This window comes from Carya illinoinensis, chromosome 2 (assembly GCF_018687715.1).
Source record: "Carya illinoinensis cultivar Pawnee chromosome 2, C.illinoinensisPawnee_v1, whole genome shotgun sequence".
NCBI lineage: Eukaryota > Viridiplantae > Streptophyta > Magnoliopsida > Fagales > Juglandaceae > Carya > Carya illinoinensis.
This window is the reverse complement of record NC_056753.1, coordinates 12,177,617-12,192,500: the sequence shown is the minus strand read 5'-3', so window position 1 is coordinate 12,192,500 and position 14,884 is coordinate 12,177,617.

The following is a 14,884-nucleotide window of genomic DNA, read 5'->3' as shown; positions in this document are numbered from 1 at the left end:
TTGCTTTTAGGAGGATGCCCTTTGGATTGTGCAACGCCCTTGCGACATTTCAACGGTGCATGATGGCTATCTTTTCTGACATGGTGGAAGATATAATGGAAGTATTCATGGATGACTTTTCAGTTTTTGGTACATCTTTTGATCATTGTTTGCATAACTTAGCTCTTGTTTTGCAGAGATATGAAGATAAAAATCTAGTCCTAAACTGGGAGAAGTGTCATTTCATGGTTGAAGAAGGGATCGTGCTGGGCCATAGAGTGTCATCCAAAGGAATTGAGGTGGATCGAGCCAAAATTGCAACCATAGAGAAACTACCACCTCCAAAGAATGTGAAGGGAATCAGAAGTTTTCTGGGACATGCGGGATTTTATAGAAGATTTATCAAGGATTTTTCTAAACTCTCTAAACCTTTATGTAATCTTCTTGAGAAAAATTCTGCATTTGACTTTGATGTTGTTTGTTTGCAGGCCTTTAATGCACTCAAGGAGAAGCTAATTTCAGCACCAATTGTGATTGTGCCTGATTGGAGTCAACCTTTTGAAGTTATGTGCGATGCAAGTGACTTTGCAATTGGAGCAGTGTTGGGGCAAAGGCGAGACAAGCTGCTTAGAGCCAACTATTATGCAAGTTGGACTTTGAATGAAGCTTAGTTGAATTATACGATAACTAAGAAGGAGATGCTTGCTGTGGTATTTGCTTGTGACAAATTTCGGTTTTACCTCATTGGGACAAAGGTGATAGTGTTCACTGATCATGCAGCACTTCGCTATTTGTTTGGCAAGAAGGATGCTAAGCCAAGGCTAATTCGTTGGATCCTCCTTCTTCAAGAATTTGATTTGAAGATTCGAGATAAGAAGGGAAGTGAAAATTTAGTGGCTGACCATCTCTCTTGGTTAGAGCAAGAGGAAGAAAGACCAGATTCAGTGGTCCAAGAGGCATTCCCTGATGAGCAGTTGTTTGCATGTGAGATTAAGCTTCCGTGGTATGCTGATATTGTTAATTATCTAGCTTGTAAAGTTCTACCACCTGATCTTACTTACCATCAACGTAAGAAATTTTTGCATGATGTGAATCATTATCTTTGGGATGAGCCTTTGTTGTTTAAAAGATGCCCTGATCAAATCATTAGAAGATGTGTGCCGGAAGAAGAGATGCAAGACATCCTCCATCATTGCCATTCCCCATCATATGGAGGACACTTTGGAGCCACCCGTACAGCAGCTAAGGTACTTCAAAGTGGGTTCTATTGGCCTTCTATTTTTCGTGATAGTTACACTTTGGTGAAAACTTGTGACCGGTGCCAACGTATGGGAAATATTTCAAGGCGTCATGAGTTACCACTGAAAGGCATCTTAGAAGTTGAGTTGTTTGATGTTTGGAGAATAGATTTTATTGGGCCTTTTCCTCCTCCTTTTGGTTTTGCTTATATCTTATTAGCAGTTGACTATGTGTCAAAATGGGTGGAAGCATTTGCTACAACAACAAATGATGCAAAGGTAGTGCTCAAATTTCTGCACAAGAACATATTCACACGATTTGGCACTCCACAAGCTATTATTAGTGATGAAGGGACTCACTTTTGCAACAAGTTGTTTGAGAATCTTCTTTCTAAATATGATGTGAAGCACAAGATAGCACTTGCTTACCATCCCCAAACTAATGGTCAAGCTGAAATTTCAAATAGAGAGATCAAGAACATTCTTGAGAAGACGGTCAAAATCAATAGAAAGGATTGGGCGAAGAAGCTTGATGATGCTTTGTGGGCATACCGTACAGCCTTTAAAACACCTATCGGGATGTCTCCATACCGATTAGTGTTTGGAAAGGCATGTCATCTTCCTGTAGAGTTGGAGCATAGAGCTTATTGGGCTGTAAAAAAGTTTAATTTTGATTTGAACGCAGCAGGTGAAAAGCGACTTCTTCAATTGAATGAGATGGAAGAGTTCCGGAATGATGCATATGAAAATGCAAAAATCTATAAAGAAAAGACGAAGAAGTGGCATGACAAACAAATTCTTAGGCGAGAGTTTGCTCCAGGACAACAAGTTTTACTCTTCAATTCACGACTCAAACTCTTCCCAGGAAAGTTAAAATCAAGATGGACGGGTCCTTATACAATTCATGAGGTTTTCTCTTTTGGAGCAGTAGATTTGAAGGACAAGACAAGGAATATTTTCAGAGTTAATGGTCAAAGATTGAAGCACTACTATGGAGAGCAAATGGAGAGGAACTTTGCATTTATTCCTCTTGGAGATCCTAATTGATGATCATTGAAAAGTCTGGCTGTAGACTTTAAAAACAAGCACTTATGGGAGGCAACCCATAGATCTATCTTTCTTTCTTTCATTTATTTTATTATCTTTATTTATTTAAGTTTTAATAAACTGGTTTTTGATGCAGGATTATTTAGCAAGAATAAAGAGCTGAAAAATTCTAATCTACGGAAGATTCACCATGAAACCAGGGAAGTTCTTTTATTTCTTCAATCCTTTTTACTTTTGTATTACAATGAGGACATTGTTTAGTTTAAGTTTGGAGGTGTAAACTCTTATAATCATTTGATCCTCTTGTTTTCTAAGTCTTGGGTTGTTGATGGGTTGTTTGATTCTCTTACCAAGCATGCATTGGAGTAAGATTGAATTCTCTATGACTCTGAAATTTGTGATTGAAGATGGTTTTGAGAAAAATTTTCAAAAATTTCTTTTATGTCAAGTGAAGTTTTGTGGATACTTTGGTTTAAATCTTTGACCTTGAACACAATTGAGCACATAGTCATTTTTCTCTTATTCCATTTTGCTTATGAAGAGAAGAAGTTGAATTAATTGAAAGAGGGAGGTTCGATTTTGCTTTGCTCTAGAATCCGTTAATGGGTCCTTGAGGCGAAATCCTAGTTGAGACCAAATATTAGAGAAATGATCTAGGCATTTATTTGGCATAACCAAAAAGCTTTCCCAGCCGTCCTAAATGTCATGCCATCATTACATGGTGTGTTTCCATAGTCAACCCCCTTGAGCCTTCATGAGCCTTTATTGATTCTTTGAACTACATAAACCATGCCCGCTCTAAGCCTGAAAAACAATGAATCTACCGTTGATAGTTTGAGAAAATACTTTGGTGGAGAGTTACATTTAAAAGAGAAAATTGGTTTCATGATGAACTGTATTATGTTTGCTCTGTTTGATCAAAGAAGAAGAAGAAAGGAAGTGACTGAAAAAAAAAAAATGAAAAGAAAAAGAAGTCGTCAAGCGGAATGTGAATTACCTCAAATTTTGTTAAGGGAAGTGTTTGTATTACATCAGTGATTACAGCAATAATAATGCCACAAGTATGAGCATATTGCCAAGAAAGAGCTATGATTTGAATCATGTGAGTTTCTCTTTTAATGTTCTTTTCAATAAGTATTTTTTCAGTTTGATTTAATTTCCCATATCCAGTTCTTTCTTAACCCTCACCCTGTGGCCTATCATTACAACCTTATTAAAGACCTTTTGATCTCTGATTTTGGTGTTGACTACATTAGTGGAGAGGATTTCTGAAAATTGGACTTATGAGGTTAAGTTTTAAGAGAATTCTTCTGATTTTGGTTGTTCTACTTTTATCTGAGTTTGCAGGTGGTTTGAGGTTAAATTGACTATATCACACACACACTCAAGGTCTTAGCTTTAGGTTGAAGTAAACGCCTAACTCTTGCTTGACAAATTGTAAAATTTTTGATTGATTTTCCTACCATCTTTGATGTTAAAAGAGTAAGATACTAGAGATGAAATCTAAATTCATAAAAGCTTGGTGAGTGATGGTACTTCTCTTTCGGGTTGAATCGATATTGCCTAAACTATCATTTGCTTTTCTTTTTTGTTTGAGGACAAACAAAGTTGTAAGTTTGGGGGTATTTGATGACTTGTAAAATTTCATATTACAGATTTTACAAGTTCGCTCGAGCGGAGGTTTTTGGCCGCTCGAGCGAATTCAGGCAGATTCAAACGCTCGACTGCCGCTCGACAGGGAGCTCGAGCGGGTTGCTGAAAAACAAAGATCGCTCGAGTGGAGACATTGGCCGCTCGAGCAAAATCAGGCAGAGTCGAACGCTCGACGCGTGCTCGACACCCTGCTCGAGCGAACATCGTATTTTGACAGATTTTAGGTTTTCCGCCGTGAGACCATATAAAAGTAATTTTTCACTCTAGAGCCGCGAGTTTTGACTGGAGAACACTTCTTGGGAGAGAAAAACATAGCTAGAGGGATTCAAATCATCTGTTTTTGGAGAGGGAATTCCAATTATTGCACGTACGTTGGAATCATACACGAGCACGGATGGGAGAAAAGCATTGAATCGTTCCCTTGAGCTTTTGACAACGAGTTGCAGCTGCAATGAGGATTTTTCAGTGTTTATTGTCTTCCCATCTTCTCAAAACAATTATGGTGAATTCGTTTATGTTGAATTCTATTTCTAGCATGAGCTAAATTTTCTTCATTCTAGGAAAACGATGTAACCTATTTCCGAACTATGCTTGATTGTCTATGCTAATTTAATGCAATTCTCTCTTTGTTTATCTGATTTATTCTGAATTTATTGCTTCTAATTAACTGGCCATTGATTAGATGATAAGTAATCTTGTGATTTGCTATCGAAAGAGGGAATCATAGGGTAGATCTTGGATATTTCAGCATAGGTAAGTATAGAGATCGAAAGACTTGTATGAACCTATGTAGTAATTAAATTGTTGGTCTTATTGCATTCTTGATTATTGAATTTGCATATTCTTGTGTGAATTGATAACCAAGAGTCAATTTCAATTGACTATCAAAAGAGGCTTTTGGATGAATTAGAGATTTGCTAATAGACAAAAGAGATTTAAATTAAATTAGCTGGATGAGAAAAGCATAGTGAAGAAGTAGGTGAAATTGATTTCCTAGAAGTTTTCTTCCCATTAATTTGATCTTCGAACGTCAGTGTTATTTCCTTTGCACATTTTTCTTTGAGTTGATCTAGTTTAGATTGCAACTACAAAAATCTTAGTGATTCCTCTAGATAAAATCAAGTTTAGTATAATTTTGGTATTTGGCAAACGTAAGGTACCAATCCCTGAGGACGATACTCTTCTTATTACTTTACTATAAAATTACGATACTGTGCACTTGCAGTTTTGCACCGGTCACATTTCCATGTGTAAATCCAAACGATAAGCCACTAGCTCAATCCTTTCCATGACTTCATAGGTTTTCAAACTCCATGGCATGCCTAAGGGTTTTGTATCAAATAGAGGTCCCACCTTCACTAGCTCTTTCTGGAAGGACCTGTTTAAATTACAAAGGGTTAATTTGTCTAATAGCTATACTTATCATGCTCAAAATGATGGGAAACTAAAGTTGTAAACAAATATTTGGAGCATTTCTTAAGGTATTTCTCGGGAGATAAACCTTGACTATAGTTTGATTGGCTTGCCTTGGATGAATGGTGGTATGACACCACTTTTCATTCTTCCACTAAAGTTACCCCTTATGAAGCTATTTATGGGGTACCTGTAACAGCCCACTAAAAATTCAATTGTGAAATTTCTATTGACTTTAGGAATCTCGTGAAGACTCTATAAGTTTTCACGAATCCATTAATCATATAGGTTTTAGTCTAACTACATAGTTAGTGTTATTACTCATTATGGTATCAGAAGTGTGTTTTTGATTATTGGAGATAGTTAGAAGTGTCTAAATGTATTATGGTTTGTGCCATTAGACTCGGTGGGTTATTTAAGGTCTTATGGTGCAATAACGTTTTTTCATATTTTTGAACGAAACATCTGTTCAAAACTGTAGATATTATTGGATAAAAATATCTTAAGCTAATTTTTGTGGATATTATTGGATAAAAATATCTTAAACTAATTTGTGGATATTATTGGATAAAAATATTTTAAGCTAATTTCGTGGATATTATTGAGTAAAAATATCTTGAGTTGATTTTTGTAGATATTATTGGGTAAGAGAGTCCTACACTTAACTCACTCTGGGTAGGAGAGACCTACACTTAACTCTCACTCCGGGTAAGAGAGACCTACACTCAACTGTCACTCCAGCCTCATCTCTTCCATATCTTGTCCATAAGTATCTCCAGCCACCCCCCATGAAATTATCTTCATTTACACTTTCCATTGAAAGAATACCAAACATTCTCTCTCGGACAGCTTTTAGGTGTTCTTTTGCATGCCCATTTCGAAGCTTTTATAAGTATTTTATCATAAAATTTCCTTCATATAAGTTGTTCCCTTTTTAGTATAGTTTATGTGGATATCTTATTTGTCCCATTTGAAAATCATTTATTCAGTCAAATATTGTGTAAACTATAAAAAGGTCATTCTATGAGATAAACTGGAGAATATGTTATAGTTTGGCATTTTTGACCAAGCTAATGGATAGATATTGGTCCGAAATTTTTATGGAGTATTTTTAACATATGTATATGATTATTGGTTGAGGATTTTTTCATGATTAAAGGTTTTGATGAAATATTTTCTTAGATTTAGAAACTTAGAAACTGGAAGAGGAAAAACAGTTTCTGTTATGAGAAAGTTTAACTCTTTGGTGGTTTAAACCTATTCCAATGGCTTTGATAATTTTATTGAAGGATCCTAATCCTCTTATATACATATTAGAATATTATTTTGAAGATATTTGATATTAGTTTCAAAGATATGAAATATTATGCAAAGAGATGTTCGGATAGGCCAAAATGTGGATGTTCTTGGCTCAATTTATGTTTTGGTTAATGTTTAACCATGTGATCTTGAATTAGAAGCTTATATATGTTTTAGGACATCTTTTTAAATCATGTGATGGTTTGGTTTGAAGATCACATATTTATAAGTCATAGATCAAAAGGTTGATCAAAACAAGTTGGAAACAAAAATCAATAGAAATAGCATATGTGAATTTCTGCCCTATAGAGTTTTAATAGTTGTGACTAGTTTTAAATTTTTCTAAATTGATATTTGAGTTGAGGATAAAATTTACATGAGACATGTAAATTTTGGTGACTTTTGGAATTAGTATGCAAAATCCTTAAGTTATGAGTAAAACGGTCATTTTCCTACATGTAGAGAGTAAAATTTTCATTTTACTCTTTAAGTTAGTATTTTCCATATTTCAAATTATTAGTGATTTAGTGCTAACTTTTAGAATCACTAATTACAGTTCCTCGTGATCGCGTTTGAGGTTTCATAAGAAACGCGGAGATCGATGTAAGTTAGCTTTTAACTTACTAGCAGTCTAATGTGTACGTGTGCTAAGTAAAGGAACTACAGTGTATGTATGTGTGTTATCATATATGTCATGTCATGTCAAGTTATCACATAATTTTCTGTTACACATAATTTATTCTGTCATGAGTTTCATCTGTTACACAAGATATTCTATCATATATTGCAAGTACATGATGTTAAATATGCCATCTATTACATGTATGTCATGTCATGTTTACTGTTCCAAGTATGTCATGTTAATTATGTTTCCATTACATGTGATATCATAATATGAAATATTGTATGTTACGTGTTTAAGTCATGTTACGATATAACCCTATCTCAAGTTGGTCATGTCTTTCAAGTTATGTTTAAGTCACGTTATGTTACGTCAGGGCTTCTGTTCTTTCGTATTCCAGTCACGTTTCATCTTGAGTTACATTCAGTTTCGTGGGGTCTACAACAACTGTGGCACACGAAGTATGAGGTCACAACAATTGTGACACATACACTACGTGAGACACAGCAATTGTGACACGTAGAATACATGGGGCCACAACAACTGTGGAGTATGTATTTAACTATATTGTGACACGTAGAATACATGGGGCCACAACAACTGTGGAGTATGTATTTAACTGCATTGTGATGTATAAAATACATGGGGTCACAACAACTATGGAGTATGTATTTTTCATATTAAGTCAAGTTTAAGAACAAGTTCATGTTAAGTCAAGTTTTAGATCAAGTTCATGTCAAGTCAAGTTCAGTTCACGTTTTAATTTTAGTTATGTCAATTATGCTATGTTGTACGTTAAATTATGCTTTAATTACTTATGAATTTGATTATGCATTCATACTTTTACTGTCATCCATGCATCATTAGCATGTGTGGAAGTTTTTTGTTAACTTATTGAGATTTGTAATCAAATCTCACTGTGGTAGTCCCAACTACCATTCTTCCCGAATGGTAGATCTTGATACAGGACCTGAAGGAGAATTAGGAGCTAACCAACTAGACACAGTTGACTGAACGATGATTCGACGTCAATGTTAATATAGTAGTTAACGTAAATTACTATTTGTACTATGGAGTTGCATCTCCAGTACTTTTATGGATCATAAGCATTTTGGACTAGTGCTGTGATCTTAGTTGTTCAATGGGTCTTTATATATGAAGTATATTTTAAGCATTTGGGATATTTTCAGTTTGATGCATAGTATTGCTAAAGAAAAAAAAATTTATCCGCTGTGAATATTGTATAATGTTAGGTGCATGTTAGGAATATTGCATCTTATATGTCATGAACGGGAGCATGTAATCTTGTGTTGCATGTCCCGACACTTCAAATGTCCGTCTGATCCCAAACAGAATTTGGGGGCATCATAGTACCTCCTACCAAATTACATTCTTATATACCAGGATTGAGTGCTAACCAAGTAGTGGATGAGCTATTACCGACCTGAGAGCTGATAATTGCAATATTAAAGACTAACTTGGTAGCTACACAAGAAATGATGAAGTTTCAGTATGATCAACATAGAATTGAGAGGGACTTTGCAATTGGTGACTAGGTTTAGCTCAAATTGAAACCCTATCGACGACATTCTTTGGTAGTTTGATGCAACCTAAAGTTGTCTCCACTATTTTTTGGCCCATTTTAGATCACTCACAGGATTGGTAAGGTCGCCAACAAGCTTGATTTACCTCCATCTACCTAGCTTCACCCTATTTTTCATGTTTCTTACTTGAAGTAGAAGTTGGGTTAGCATATAATATCTCCTCTTTCTACAATTCAACCAATGGATCCTCAAGGTGAGTTCTTACTTGAACCAATAATAATACTTCAATGTCGCAATCAAGAAGTAAACAATCAGGCATTGGTTGAGATTTTAGTCTAGTGGCAGGGTGCTGCTGTTGAGGTTACTACCTGGAAACTATATTGGCAACTCCGTGAAAAGGATCATCACCTTGAGGGTAAGGTGCTTTGAAGGGAGTATGTCATGTATTGGGAGAAGTGAAGCTTGAATACAGGAGAAGTTGAGATTGAAGTAGTTGGGAAAGGGTGAAAGATAGATCCCTGATTCTTTGTAAGAGAGTAACGGTTTCATTTGGATTCTGGTAATAAAATAAAAGGTGTGTTTCATTCCTTGTAATAGAATAGCTGCTAAAGGGTCAAAGATAATAAAGAAATGGGAGGCTTTTACATTGTGACATGCTCTCTCTCTCTCTCTCTCTCTCTCTCTCTCTCTCGGAGACTTTGACCATCTCTAAGCAAGTCATTCTAAGGGTCCATTACACCCTGCCTCTGAACTTGCTCACTCCTCAAAAACCCCCAAGATTAAAACAATATAAAGGAAACGGAAAACGTATACTAGGTTAAGAAATCGTATGCTAAAGTTATGAAACTCTTCGAGTTCGCCTATTTTGGTTGGTGCGGTTCTGATATTAATAATGCTATATGGGATTTGAACATACTTGTTGGAGAGTACTTTCTGATTAATTTATTGATCCAATCAGGGCCAAATCAAGTGTAGCTCAGTTCATGTTGCAAGTATTGATGTATAACTTCTCATATCCTACCTGGTTGTTCATTCCGAAAGAATAGTCCTGCAACAGTTGCATGCTTTCTATGATGAAAATGAAGGATATGGATAAGCCCCCTTACATTTGGTTTCAGATTTTTGTCTTTTTTTTTTTTTTTGTGTACCCTGGACAATTCTTTTAGTTTGCCTTTATATTTGTTGGAAATTTGGAAGAGTTTTGTTATATACAAGCACAGTCGCGTATTAATCTGTATACTAATACTGATTTATTTATACTTAAAATTTAAATTAACACTATTTTCAATAAAATCTACTTTTTGACCAATCACATCATATTGATGCACAGATTAATACACAATTGTACTTATAATTATATTTTTCTAATTTGAAATTGTGGTGCTGTTGTACTTAAAACAATTTGTTATTAGGGTGATGGGGGCGCTCTTTCAAATAATTGGAGTCTTCCCCATAAGAGCCACCCCCATTGGGAAATGGGTCACCTGGCCAAGATGTTAGAAAGCATCTCCAGACAACCATGTTAACTGTTGTATCAACTATCACTATCAGCTCCTTTGCTCAAATGTCTTATATTTTCTTTTGTGCCTCGGGTTTAAGAGAAAGACTGCATACATGTTGGGATTTGTGCGCATGTGAGAGACAGGAAATGACTTTTCCTTTGTTCTTTGGTTGTTGAAGGAGTGAGTATGCTGGTTTATGATCAGCCGATTTTAAGAAATAAAGTTAGATAGATATTATAATAAGTAGAGATCAATATTAGTTTAGAAAATAAGTTACTGATACATCAAAGGAAGAACTGAGCTAATCCTTGTCTCACCCTCACTTAAAAAAATGCATTTTCTATTATAACTCCAATAAATACTCTAATTAATTTACTTTTTCCCATTTTTTCCCACATTAATCCAAAAGTTAGTTTGTGATAGATGCATCTTATATTAGATATTTCTTCACTAGTTATTGAAAGACCCAAATCTCGGAAAAAAATTTTACTCATAAATAAATTAATCTTATTATATTTCTTACTAGAATTACGCAATATATCGTATCATTATCTCACTTTAATTAATATATATATATCATTATAAGAAAATTAACTTTTTACGTCACCTAAATTTGTCACAAAAAAATATAAAATGCAACGCGATTATTTATTAGCAACACGTTTTGTATTTTTTGCGACGAATTTAGGTGATGCAAAAATTCATTTTTCTTATAGAATTTAATCATATTTATGCTATGTGATATTGCCTATTAACTATTTTAGATCAGTTTTTCTTTTCTAAAAGTCACGTCAACACACACACACACACACATATATATATATAAAAAGAGTGAAATAAATTATGTGTGGTATGATTTATGTATGCATTATTATTATTATAAAAGTGGATGAAACACTCGAGCGTCCTATTCAATGGCATGTTTTGGTGGGGTTTTTTTTGGGTCAACTTGAGTGCAAAGTTACAAATAAATAAAAGATTTACAATACCAAAAATGTTTTATCCACATCAATGAATTTTCATATATCCCTTTCGCAAGGTACAAACAAGTTAGTTTGCTCATATCATCATATCCCAGTGAATTATTTTTCCTTGTAGCTTGGGTTTACTACCTCTTTCAGTCTTCAAGTTTTCTGCTGGATGCAGTTTAGGTGGGGGGAGTAATCACGTGATCACATCCCACGCTTCAAAGTTCACCTAGATTTTTAATTAATAGATCATCTTGTTCTATTTTAGTTATTTATTTTTTCCTGAAACAATATACATTTTTTTTTTATGATTTTACTATTGTTAAAGTAAATATTTGCGTGACAGAATTGGTGAAGAGCTCTTGCAAAACAAGAAAAAGGCATAAGCTCTTCATTGATTCCGCCCAACCAAAGAAATTGATCAACAACTATCTTATTCAAATAATCTTCATCATATGTTTTGAGAATTTGTTTCCTTCTGTAGAGGGGTGTAATCGATCAAATCCAATTGGTCTATAGGAAAATTTTTGGATTGGATTTAAAATTTCGGTCTACCCCTTTTCCGGATCAAGACTAGAATGATCACCCTTATAAACTGGACATGACTGTTAGCTATCAGTGCAGTTAGTCCAATTCAATCCGAGCCAACATAAAATGGGTCAAACATACAAAAAGTTTTAAATAATTTATAATGTGTATTTTCGGCCTAACTGTACAAAAAAAGCCCCACAGTTTTTACATTTTTAAATATTAACTATTTAACTTTATTTGCACATTTTACACTTGAAAATAGAAAATTATCAAAATTATTCAGATCCGTTCATGAGAATTAACAATAATCATAATAATGCTAAAAATAAAAAATAAAGAAAATGAAATTAAAAAATCCAATATCATCCTAACTCCAAATATATATAGTTAATAACGATAGGTTAAATGAAAATTATACAATTAATTCAAGACAGTAATTAGTAATCAGCTAAAACCTAAGAATTGATTTTGTAGTTAACTCAAAATCTTAAGAAACATGTAAAGGGAAATGGGATACTAAATTTACAAACCAAGTTATTTTTAGTGTAATTTTTAAAAAAATTAACCACGTTAGATATTTATAGAGATTCTAATAAAACAAAATTTCTTCCTCATTTACATACGAGTTTTGTTATATCCAATCACTTTTACATATTTTTTGTATATTCTACTAATGTGATTAGTCAAAATAGTTATTTTATATTAAAAAAAGTTATGCAACCAATCACATTAATGGAGTACGTAAAAGTGACTGCACATAAAATTTTTGTTTATATATTCAAATAACACATGAAAATCAAAGGGATAAAGATTTTTTTTCTTACTATTCTTAACCCAAATAATTTCTATAATTTGGAAGAGATATTGACTTGACATCTGAGCTTACTATATTTAATATTGAAGTATATCGCATGTAGTGTTTTAATGTTAAGAAATTCACAGATTATATTTGTCTAAAACATATTTAAAAAAGAGATTAAAGAAACTCTTGATCCCAATTAAAGAGACATAATTATAAAAGAAATCATTCTTTTATTATAGGGCTAGTCAAATTAGCTAAAATATTAAACTGAGTTGTCGGATAACAATGGACATTTTAGCTCTTCCCGGCCTAAAGCACTGGCGATGAATTAGTCAAATACATGTAAAACTAAACAAATACCTTATTTCTGTAAAAAAATGATCCACAGTAGTTAGTTAAGATAAAGCCATCCTTGCTTTTAAATATAATATTGTTTGGATTCAGAAAATATTACAATTCATCTCATCTAATAATTATAATATTTTTTGAATTTTTAAATAAAATATAATAAATAATTCAATTTTTTCAAATTATAAAATAAAAATAATATTTTAATAATATTTTATTCAACTTTTATTTCATTTTATCTGGTCTCAACTTCCTACCCGAACTTTCTCTAAATCAAAATGGTTTAACAAATTTGATCTCAAGATTCTCAACTGTAATAAAATTATCTTATTCTTATTTGGCCCCAACCTAACAGTAACAGTATATTAAAATCATTTCCCTAGATTTATTGTCTTTTTTATTCTTATTTCACCTAGTAATGTCATTTTAATATTTTTATTCTTATTCTGGTTATTGGGTTTAAGGAAAATTGGCCAAAAATATAGATGGAGAATGTAGATATTTAGTTGGATAGAAGAAAGGAGGACAAGTTAAGATATTTAGATGACATTTTAAATGAGAGCAATCATATAATTTTAGATATTACAGTTATATTAAAAAATATCATTGAAAATATAATTAAAAATTAATTTAATTAGAATGAAAAAAAAATCATATGCTCCTAAATATAAAATTATAAGAAAAGTTTCCATTATAAATTATTATAATTAAAGAAATCATATGCTCCTAGAATTTGGTGTGCTAGATTGTAATAATAATGTATAACCTTTTGGACTGATAATAAAAACTTGTGGCTTTAATGTTATTTTCATCAGCTTATAATAGATTCTATATACTACAGTTAAAAGATGTGATACTTTCATCATATGATAACCATTTGTTTTAATATTTAATGTTAAAACATGTAAAATATTAGTATCAAATAATAAAAGTGAGTAATTAGGATAAGAATTAAAATAAACTAGACCTTGAAACAGGCTAGATTTTATCATTCCAACTAATGAATTATGAAAATTATAGTGTCTTCCATCTCTTAGACATAGTAATACTGAGGCATTTAATCCGCTTCTGATGAGTAGTTTTATAGCTCCTTGTACTAATCCAATATGTATAAAAGAATGTTTTTATTCTTTATATTGTTTAATAGTTATTTTTGTTAATAATTGTAATGATTCATAATCATTATTTAGACTAATAGTTTTTTCTACCATTTTAATAATATAATTAATAAGAAATGATAATTTAGAACATAAAGTAGATTGTTTGTATATTTGATTTTTAAGAATATTAGGAATTGTCCAATCTTGTAAATTTCTTTCTATATCTATTATACTATAATCTTCTTAGTTAATATTATCATGTTTAGATTCTATAGGTATACTAGTGGTGGATTCATCTTATTTAAATAAATTCATTGAGACAGATTTTTAAAACAAAGATTTCCTGTATTCAAAGAAAAATAAGTAAATATCTTTAGAGAACACTATGGAGACTACCCTTAAAGCTTCTCCAACATAAATGAGATGACCAACGGATTTTCATGACTTACCAATACAAGACTCCTAATATATTTCATTTTCTTTTATATAAATTATCATTGTTTAAAATTTGTATCAATGATTTATTTCTTTATTTATTTTGTATAAAGTAAGAATATTTAGATGATTTCTTATACTTTTGATTTCCACTCTTAAGAAGTCGTAATGATCTTTTCATTCTATTATAGCTATTTGTCTACTTTGAAATACATGATATTTAGCCATCATTAAATTATAATCTTGTTTCATTAATTGTTGTTTTCTTTTAAGTTCATGATGAATTATTATTACGCTCATAGGATTAGTTTTTGGTAATCTTTATGATTTAAAATGTCTAGAATATAACTCAAGACTTGAATTATACCATTTAATGGATAATTAAAATGAACTTTAACATAAA